This window comes from Mustela nigripes, chromosome 14 (genome assembly GCF_022355385.1).
Source record: "Mustela nigripes isolate SB6536 chromosome 14, MUSNIG.SB6536, whole genome shotgun sequence".
Classification (NCBI taxonomy): domain Eukaryota; kingdom Metazoa; phylum Chordata; class Mammalia; order Carnivora; family Mustelidae; genus Mustela; species Mustela nigripes.
The window spans coordinates 8,235,726-8,246,735 of NC_081570.1; the positions used below are offsets into that span (position 1 = coordinate 8,235,726).

Sequence of the window (11,010 nt, forward strand, 5' to 3'; positions counted from 1 at the left end):
TAAGGGCCTGTTGTCCCTGTGGGAATCTCGCAGCCCAGACACCACTGATGGACCAGATTCTGCAGCCTGGATGGTTGGGAATCCTGGGTGTCCCAAAACACAGGCCGAGGATTCCCAGCAACAGGATTCTCTGGGGGAGAAAACCCAAACTTCCAAGCTCCCGTGCCTATGACTCAGAATCTCTAAGGGTGCGGCTTGGCAAGCTGCATGTTTGATGAGCCCCCTGCCCTAGGTTTGAGAACTGCATCCTCAAACCTTCCTGAGAACTCACTTTCCTCCCCACTCAGGCCTCCAGGTGGCTGGTGAGCCTCTCGCTGGGGGATGGTTCTAGGGAACGGAGCCCAGAAGCCCCCTTTCATAGGAGCCTCAAGAGTCCTTCCCTTGCTGGCTCAGCTGCCCAGCTCTGCCATCGTAGTGCACGGCAGTCAGACAACACTGGAAATGGATACGCACAAATGACAGAGCGCGGGTGTGTTCCGGTAAAATTTTATTCACACAGAAGGGCGACAGGCTGGATCTGCCCATGATCCGTAGTTCGCCAACCCCCTACGCTATACTGCTGACTCCTGGGTAACACGTTTTGCAGAAAGGTATGCTAGACTTTTAAAAACTGTTCTGTCCTGGGACGTCAACTCAAATCCCTCTCTACTCATGAAGGTCAGAGCAGTTGCCAGGGAGGAGTCAAGGTCAGTCGAACCCAAGGCCACAGGGATTTCTCTGCTGGCGGCCTGGGTGCTGCACTCAGGGGATCGGGTAGCTGGACTGGGGGTGTATCAGCCAGGGTTCTCCAGAGAAACAGAACCAATGGAATTTGTATTTATCTATCTTTACATATGTCTGTGTATTTGTATGATCTCTTCTCTCGATAAATATTTATACAGATTTGTTTTAAGGAACTGGCTCACATTATGGCAAGGGCTAGTAAGTCTGAAATCCATAGGGCAGGCCGGCCGGCTGGCAGGAATTGGTACTATAGTCTCCAGACCACATCTCTGAGGCCTCAGCTTTTGCTTTTAATGGCATCAACTGATTGGGCGAGGCCCACCCACATGATGGAGGGTACTCTTCTTTACTTGAAGTCAGTTGCTTGTAGATGCTGAACAAATCTGCAAAATGCCATCACAACAGCACCCAGATTCATGGGCAATTAAATACTCACATACTCCAGCTGGCCAAGATGAGACAGAAAATCACATCCGAGAGGGGCCTCTCGGGCTCAGCTCCCCAGTTCTGGATCACAGCCTGGGGGCACATGGCAGAGTTGTCTTTGGTGTGTCCTGAAGTTCTGGGCTTCCTCTCTCCTTTGTCAGCTTGAGTCTCAAGTGGCAGCAGTGACCGTCATCTGTCAGTGGGCACACGTATCCTAGTGTCAGGACATGAAATCCTGGTGGGCATGGGGTGGGGCCAGGTGGATGACGGACACTTGGATAAGCAAGTGGCGAAACAGAGGCACTCCTGTCCCTACATCCGACCCCTCCATGATGGCGTATCCTGAAACCTACGTATTTGTGCCCGGGGGACCACACCGGGGACTGGTCCATCCAGTGGGGCAAGCCGGTGGGTCAGCTCTGGACAGTGTGGTCCTCAATGGTCTCTCCATGCCCCAGCCTTGACCTTGTGTCAGTGCCTGGCACAAAGCGGAGTGCATGGTGAGAGTGGGAATACACTCATCCAAACACAACCGTGAGCTCATTTATGGAGCTGGGCCCACGACCAGAGGCACCCTCCTCTTGTGTAGCTAGAAATTTGCAGAGCCCCCTTTTCAGAGCAGGCCAATGAAGCTTCGACAAATAAAGGTCACTTGTCCAAAGTAGTGTAGCTGGTCAGTGGCAGCGTCTGGAACCTCAGCGAGGTCTCTCTGACTCCAAAACCTGAATGTGTCCACCAAGGTCACGCTGCCTCTCATATGCCACAAGTTTGCTGAGCACCTACTAGGAGTCGGTCACCAGTCCTCCTTGTCCCCGACTGTCCCCCTCACCCACACCCAGGTCACAGGAGCTGCTCAGTGCATTTGGAGACACCAAGGGGACAGGAGTTCTGCTGGGCAAGCTCCAGCCCTGGGTTGCCAGAACCAGAGATCATGCACTCACCAGGCCGCCTTCTAGAAAGCCCCTTGGGTTAAGACCCCTCTCTGGGGCTTCCAGACGGTGGAACCTGTGGAGGTACCCTGCCTGATCCCAGCACCCACTTCCCCTTCTGCTCTTGTGTCTCCCCCCGGACCCCGCCACACACCTGGGCGCAGGCTCCCCTACTGTCCCCCAGCGAGGAATGTGAGACCTCAAGGAGCCTGTGGCAGACCTGGACCCAAAAGCCCTCGGCACTGAGCCGGCCCAGCAGAAGGGTGTGGAAGTAAACAGCAGGATAAAGGCCCACAGCAGATAGGCATCTTGGGGGCTGCAGGGCCTGGGGCCATAACTGGCCTTGCTTGTGTATCTGAGCGATCACTAAGGTATAACCACACCCCTCAGATGCCTCCCTTGAAATTCCAGCTCCAAGCACGTGGAGAGATGGGAAGCCTGACAGAAAAAAGGTGGCAGCCTGAACTCAGGACAGACCGACAGATCTGGGACAGGTGGTGGGAGGCAGAGGTACGTAGTTAATGAGAACCTGGGCACGCGCGTGCACACACACACACGCGCGCGCGCGCGCGCACACACACGCGCGCGCGCGCACACACACAATGACATAAAGAGGGTTGCTGGAGTGTAGACCATGGGGTTGACAGGTACAGGGTGTGGAAGGGGTGTCCTGGCAACAGCTTCTTCTGGCTGCCTTCCCTGTAGCTGGCATCTCACACAACCTTTGTTTTCTGCCTCTTCCACGCTCACCAAGAGCTCCACGGGGCATTCTGACGTGTTCTCTGACACCTGCCATGAGCTGCGGGCCTCTGTGGGGTCGGGGTAATATCACAGAGTGTCCGGTGAGGACAGGACGGGGCTCACCCTGCAGCCATGTTCAGAGGACCCCGATGAGGTGACCAGGCCACAGGGACATTGGGAATTACGGTCTCGTTTTAAAGCTCAAGGGAGAGTCTTCAAGGAGCCTGACTAGAACCTATGAAAGTCAGCCATGGGTGCTGCTAGAAGTTCGAATTCTGCACCACTGGAACAAATACATCAGAATCAGCCCCTACCACCTTCCCCCTGTGTTTTAATTAAACATAAAAACAGAAGTGTCCTCTAGAAAGGAGATCTCTCCCACCCCCTGGCAATGTCCAGGCACCTCCAGAAAACCAGGAAAAGAGAAGTAGCAGGTTCGTCCACCCCAGCTCCCTCTGGGCCCGGGGCTGCCCCAGGATCGTGTCTCTCTCCTGGCCCTGCGTGAATGGTGCTGGGGACGCGGTGACTTTCCTGACGAGTTATATGGCATTTGATACTTTCGGGATCTTGGCATGCACTAGAGACTGGGTTGAAGGACAGGGAATGAAGCCTGGGAGCCCGAGAGAGTCACCCCAACCCCAATCCCAGAGGGTTCCTTTCTGTTCCATCAGCTCCTGCCCCCGTGCCCTGCTGTCTGCTCAGGGCAGCTGGCCTTCGGAAAAAGGAAGACCACAGCCACGGATCCAAAGGCCAACACCAACCAACAAAACTCGCAGGCCTTCCCTGCAACCCCACTAGACCTTAGGTCAAGAAACAGAGCCAGCGGGTTAGAGACAAGCTGCCACAAACACTGGAGGACAGGTCTCCAGGTCAAACCCCAGAAACAAGCCCTGTGTCAGCAGGGGACATGGCTCTGGGTCTGCTTCCAGGCCCTTCTCTGATGCACTTCCTGCCGGGGCCCTGCTCTCCGGCAGGCGCGTGTGACTTTCCGACAGTGTTTAGGTGATGTTCTCGGCTGTCCTTCTTCCAGCTTGATTTGCCCACTCGGGAAAGGACGTGGCTGGGCCCCGTCACGATTGTGGGCCTCCAAGGGCGCTGAGAATCAAAGGCCGCGGGTTGGAGGGTGGGAAACCTTCTCAAAACCTTTTCATATTCGGTGCCTCCTTGTGCCTCATGCAGTGCCACCCCCCGCCACCCCGCGGACTGATGATCACTGTTTTCATTGTCAAAATTCAGAGGGACTCAGTGACAGATGAAATGACATAGATACAAAGTGGCTGCTCTGGGGGTGGTGGTGAGGCGTCGGGGTGAACCGCGGAGTCTCTGCTAATAGGAAAGGGGGGAAGGGCATCTTCTCTCCATCGAAGGGGTCTGCCTGGCATTTATCCATTGATCGAGGGCCAGGACCTGCTGGGAGACGGAGCAAGAGGCTGTGGAAAGGACATCTCTCTGCCTACTGAGCATTTATGAAGCGCCAGGAGCTGGGCCGAGCATCCTTTGTAAAGCATCCCACGTGACCCCAACAGTCATCCTGGGGCTCTGTGTGGATCCCTAATTTGCCCAAATCACTTTGCTAGGAGGGGGCAAGGCAGGGATCCAAAAGCACCCCTTTCCCCAAAGGACACCAGCAAGCCGGGGAAAGAGAGGGGACAGTGCTTGTGATGCAGGCGAGCTGCGTCTTGAGCATCCCAGAATGGGAGGTCCCGCAGGACCCACCAAGAGGGTCCTTGGCTTTGTGCAGGATGAAGAGAAAACGTGCACCAGAGGAAGTGACCACAGAGTTTAATGAATAGCTTGAGTGACCACGTGCAGCGGACGGAGAGTCTGGGAGACCCGGAAAAGAGAATGAGCCTTGTCGTCAGCTGGGGTTAGGGGTTTCTGCTGGAAAGGAGTCTGGGGTACGTGTTCCTTTGGGAGTCCAGGGTAAGGTCAGATCAAAGACAAGTGGTGGTGAGTCACAGGTGGTATCTTTTTTTTTTTTTTTAAGATTTTATTTATTTGACAGACAGAGATCACAAGTACGCAGAGAGGCAGACAGAGAAGCAGCAGAGAGGAGGGGGGAAGCAGGATCCCCACTGAGCAGAGAGCCCGATGCGGGGCTCGATCCCAGGACCCTGAATCATGACCGGAGCCAAAGGCAGAGGCTTAACCCACTGAGCCACCCAGGCGCCCCTAACAGGTGGTGTCTTATAAATCATGGAAGGGAGGGGGATATTGAGGCCAGTGTCCGCCGAGGTTTGCTGGAAGCTAATGTCAGGGATGTGTTTGGGATCCGGCTCTTCTTAGGTGTTACCAGGTGTTTGGGGCGTAGGACAAAACTCAGAGACTGGTTAACTTCTTTGCTTCCCCTGGAAGGGGGAACATAGCTTCTCTGGCTTATTTAGAGGCAAATAGGAGTAAATGGGGCCAAGCTGCCAGACACTGGGGATGGAGCCTTTCTATTTTTATTTCTATTTCTTTTTTCTTTTTAGATGTTTCCTGCATGGCTTGTTCCCTCAGGCATTGTCCCCAGAGCTCTGAGAAGCCACACGAGTATGTAGGTGCAGACTCAAGACCCAGCTTCATCTCCAGCATTGTGGAAAAGGATTGTGTGTCGTGGGGCTTAGCCCTGTGCTCCCCTCTGCTGTCCGCACAGCGTCCAGGGGATGCAGGAAAGACATGAGGGTTTGAAGCCAACGGCTCAGAACGAATTCTTCAAATGTCTTGGGTGCATAAAAGGTGGTCTTACTAAGGTACAGAGACAGGACCCCTGGGCAGAAAGAGCTGCACCGGTGTCCTGAGGAGTGACCCACTACATACTCTCAAGTTGGGAGGGGGTTAGGGATAGCGGGAGTCCCTAAGGAATTTTGGAAGCAAGGTTTCTAGCATCCTGAGGGGGCTAGCTGTTGTTGGAAAAAGGTCATTTATTACTGTCTGTAAACCCTCGGTCGTGAGAACCCTTTGGATGTGTCTCGGTGGGTCAGATGCTTGGGGGATGATTGCCAACACGTGTCTTGCGGGGTAGAGATAAAGGAATTCTCCAAAGGAATTTTTATAGGTTAAAGTAGACGTACAAGATCCTGGGGGTCGGGATAAGATGGCCTTTTGCCCTTAGCAAAGTATTAACATCGGGGCAGCTGAGTTCCTAGAGGGAAGTCACTCGGCCTGTTTCAAGGATTTATCGGTGAGCTGCACGTGGTAAGGAAATTTAATTTTTCTTTTGCCTCCTTCCTGGGAGGAAGGCACTTCCCAGGGTTCCCATGTTGCAATGCCTAATTAAGCAGATCATCTCTCAAAACATTCTCAAGAGATTTCATTTTTTTCCCATCCCATACTTCACAAGTGAATTTGAGGAAAGCCTGTTTATTTATATTTTTTTAAGATTTTATTTATTTATTTGACAGACAGAGATCACAAGTAGGCAGAGCAGCAGGCAGAGAGATAGGAGGAAGCAGGCTCCCCGCCGAGCAGAGAGGCCGATGTGGGGCTCGATCCCAGGACCTTGGGATCATGACCTGAGCTGAAGGCAGAGGCTTTAACCCACTGAGCCACCCAGGCGCCCCGTGTTTATTTTTTTAAAAGATTTTATTTATTTATTTGATAGGGAGAAACACAGTGATAGAGGGAACACAGCAGGTGGGGTGGGAGAGGAAGAAGCAGGCTTCCTGCTGAGCAGGGAGCCCGCCGTGGAGCTCGATCCCAGGACCCTGGGATCATGACCTGAGCCGAAGGCAGACGCTTAACTGACTGTGCCACCCAGATGTCCCAAGAAAAGCCTGTTTAAAAACCGGTCATTACTAGTGACTTTCTGGTGTATCTCCTTAATGAGCTCCTCATTGTCCTAGCCGTACGCTGGCACCTATGCCTATTTTCATCTCCAGTACCACGGAAAGGCCTTGTGCCTGACACAGAATCCTGGGCATCCACGGGTAGACTTTGAGGGGGTCTGCATGTTTTATGTACACAGCTCCCATGCAAGCTTTGCCCATGGTGACTTTGGCCATGTCACCCAAACTGCAACAATTTCTCCATCAACAAAGCAGGAGTTGCTACCCTACCCCCCCATGAGAATTAGAGAAGTGAAAAAGAGTGATGAGCCTTTCGAAAACCAGCAGGATCTCCTGGGCAGATCCTGACTATTGTGGCACCTGGGGACAAGCCGGGGTGGGGGCCGCTGGCAGGTCTTCCAGATGCCCGTGATGGGAGGAAGTGGGGGGCACATACGTGTTCAGCGGGTGTGTGCTGGTTCAGTCCCCGAGTGCTTCCTATGTGCCAGGCACGGGGCTGAGCACGGAGGATGCGAGACCCAGTCTGGCCGGTGGGACAGATAAGAAACAACAAATAAGTAAACGGAGAGGCCGTATCTGCAGATACTGGTACGTGCTACAAAGAAAATAAGACGGGATGCCACAACCATCTTGGAAAACAGTCTGGCAATTTCTTAAAAAGGTAAAGAGACGCCTGCCATACGATCCCGTCATTCGGCTCCGAGATATCTACGCAAATGGGTGTCCAGTGACCGGGCCCTGAATGAATGAATGACTGTTCTGCACGTCCGCATTGAAGGTACAAAGATAAAACTTGGCTGAAGCAGGCAGGACGGGTGGAGGATAGGAAAGAGTTACACTCGGATTCCAGAAGCGCGTCATGAAAGCCATCACCCCAAAGCCTCGTGGAACATGCTGGGTGGGGGCCGACGTGTCCTTGCATAGTCGGGACTGAGTCATGGCGGAAACTCTGGCTCCTTTGAGAACACTTTCCTTTGTTCCCGGGAGCTGCCCCCCAACCCTAGCCAGCTGGGCTTTGTGCCCCCACCCCATGCCTCCTGCGCCAGCTGGTCAGGGTGAACACAGTGTCACTGTGTGACCGCCGGCGACATTCCACAGACCCAGCCCTGTGTTTGTCCCGCGATCGGTCTTCCCCTCCTTGCCTTGCCCCATCCTTTGCGTATCCAAGCCTGGGCTGCGGTTTCCTGAGATGGGGCAGTGGCGCTAAGAGGTGAATGTCAAGTTCCCAGAGCCACACCCCCTCGGTCCCCAGCCCAGGTTCATACCAACCAGTGACTTGGGCAATCCTTCCAACTTCTCTTAACCTCATGCTGTGTAAACAGGATGAGGACAATACCCACACCATGGGGTCACTGGGAGAATTTACTCTTGAGAATTCACTGCAGAGCGTTCTTCACCCTGCCTACCACAAATTAAGTACTTAATTAATGACGGCCTTAATCTAGGACTTGCATTTTCTCCTTCTCAAGTGATCATGGTCTTGTTACACACCTACAGACGTGAATGAAACACCTCTAGGATCTCAGGTGGTTGGGGACTATTTCTTAGAAGAGCACTGATAGAGGCACCTGGGTGGCTCAGTTGGTTGAGCCTCTGCCTTTGGCTCAGGTCATGATCCCAGGGTCCTGGGATCCAGCCCTGTGAGAGAACTGAGCCTTGCCTCAGGGCAGCCTGCTTCTCCTCCTCCCTTTACCACTCCCCCTGCTTGTGCTCTCTCTGTGTTTTCTCGTTCTGTGTCAAATATATAAATATAATCTTGTAAAAAGAGAGGATTGATGAATAATAATGTAATGTCATAATATCCAGCATTTATTGAGGAATTGTGATCTCTTCTAGGGATCACATAACCAGTAATTAAGAATTATACTGAATAATAGTGGCCAATCCTGATTTAGCACTTACTATCAGCGACGCCCTGTTCCTAATGCTTTTTGTGTATTAACAAATCCTAACAACACTTTGATGAAGAAAAACTATTAGTATCCTCATCTTACTTATGAAAAAACTAGCACAGAGAGGCAAAGCAACTGGCCCAAGTTCAACCAGTAAGTGGCAAAACCAGGATTCAGAATCTCTTCCCCTGCGTGCTAACTCTGCAAAGATCAAACTAGGTGTAGTCATTTCCTGTCGCCTGGTCGGGAGGACTGTATTTCCAAACAGGGTATTAAATTAGGCCAGTAGTCCCTGGAGCCCTGCAAAAGACCCACAATTCCAGGCAGTGTTGTGGTTTCTCCCTCCCAGAAACGAGAACAAGCACTCAAACCGACTCTAAGGAGACCCTTCCCCCAAGTGACTCTAATAAAAACTGGTGTTCTCCAAATGAAAATTTTCTCTGGTTATGGATGAGGGATGGGTTGGGGAGGGATGGGGGTGGGAATTACTGTTCTTGTTTGGGATAGGGAGAGCGTGGTCAAGTCTTAAGAGAGATGCCAGGTAAGACAGCCTTTTCTTTTTTTATTATTATTAATTTTTTAATTTTTTTTTACAAACATATAATATATTTTTATCCCCTGGGGTACAGGTCTGTGAATCACCAGGTTTACACATTTCACAGCACTCACCATAGCACATACCCTCCCCAATGTCCATAACCCCACCACCCTCTCCCGAAACCCCTCCCCCCAGCAACCCTCAGTCTGTTTTTTGAGATTGGGTCTTTTATGGTTTGTCTCCCTCCCTATCCCATCTTCCTTCATTTTTTCTTTTCCTACCCTCCAAACCCTCCATGTTACATCTCCACTTCCTCATATCAGGGAGATCATATGATAGTTGTCTTTCTCTGATTGACTTATTTCACTAAGCATAATACCCTCTAGTTCCATCCACGTCATCACAAATGGCAAGATTTCATTTCTTTTGATGGCTGCATAATATTCCATTGTATATATATACCACCTCTTCTTTATCCATTCATCTGTTGATGGACATCTAGGTTCTTTTCATAGTTTGGCTATTGTGGACATTGCTGCTATAAACATTCGGGTGCATGTGCCCCTTTGGAGCACCACGTTTGTATCTTTAGGGTAAATTCCCAGTAGTGCAATCGCTGGGTCATAGGGTAGCTCTATTTTCAGTTTTTTGAGGAACCTCCACACTGTTTTTTAGAGTGGTTGCACCAGCTTGCATTCCTACCAACAGTGTAGGAGGGTTCCCCTTTCTCCACATCCTCGCCAGCATCTGCCATTTCCTGACTTGTTAATTTTAGCCATTCTGACTGGTGTGAGGTGGTATCTCATTGTGGTTTTGATTTGTATTTCCCTGATGCCGAGTGATGTGGAGCATTTTTTTTCATGTGTCTATTGGCCATCTGGATGTCTTCTTTGCAGAAATGTCTGTTCATGTCCTCTGCCCATTTCTTCACTGAGTTATTTGTTCTTTGGGTGTTGAGTTTGTTAAGCTCTTTATAGATTTTGGACACTAGCCCTTTATCTGATATGTCGTTTGCAAATATCTTCTCCCATTCTGTCAGTTGTCTTTTGGTTTTGTTAACTGTTTCCTTTGTTGTGCAAAAGCTTTTGATCTTGACAAAATCCCAATAGTTCATTTTTGCCCTTGCTTCTGTTAACTTTGGCGATGTTCCTAGGAAGAAGTTGCTGTGGCTGAGGTCGAAGAGGTTGCTGCCTGTGTTCTCCTCAAGGATTTTGATGGATTCCTTTCTCACATTAAGGTCCTTCATCCATTTTGAGTCTATTTTCATGTGTGGTGTAAGGAAATGGTCCAATTTCATTTTTCTGCATGTGGCTGTCCAATTTTCCCGGCACCATTTGTTGAAGAGGCCGTCTTTTTTCCACTGGATATTTCTTCCTCCTTTGTCAGAGATTAGTTGACCATAGTGTTGAGGGTCTATTTCTGGGCTCTCTGTTCTGTCCCATTGATCCATGTGTCTGTTTTAAGACAGCTTTTTCTTTCCTCGATTCTTCCCATTTACAATTGAGGGGTAGACCGTGTTTAGATAAAATCTTTTTGTTCTCCATTTTCCTTCCTTCTGGAGACAGGTGTGTCCTATAGGTTTCCTGCTGGCTTTCCAGCTAAATTTTCCTAAAGTTTTTGGTATACAGATTCCAGGGGACTCCAACCATCGTATCGATAATGACCTTCTGTATTGATAATAACAATAGCTCGTCTATACTGCTCATTTACTACGTGGCAGGTGCTGTTCTGGGCACTTGACCTTGACAAAGACACTATCCTTGACCAAATTTTCATTAGGTTCCTCTGAGCCCTCTTCTAAGCTGGGCCTGGCCTTCTCTGTTCAGCCTGTCCTTGCTGAGACTGCAGGATCCGGTTTTAGCAAGAATCCTACTGAGTCAGTTGAGCGAGGATCCCCCCCCCACACACTCTAGATAACTGGTCACCCTCCAGATCTGATCAAGTTCCCCATCCCCCATCTTTGGTGTCTAAGTCCGGGGCTGCTTCTAGCAAGA

At 50.8% G+C, this 11,010-nt stretch overlaps 1 non-coding gene across 1 annotated transcript; it reads right to left on the reverse strand.

Moving 5' to 3' along the window:
* Positions 1-5,288: 5,288 nt before the first annotated feature.
* Positions 5,289-5,471, reverse strand: LOC132002355 (small nucleolar RNA SNORA73 family). Its single transcript, XR_009399843.1, has one exon. It is a non-coding gene; the product is annotated as a small nucleolar RNA SNORA73 family (small nucleolar RNA).
* Positions 5,472-11,010: the final 5,539 nt, after the last annotated feature.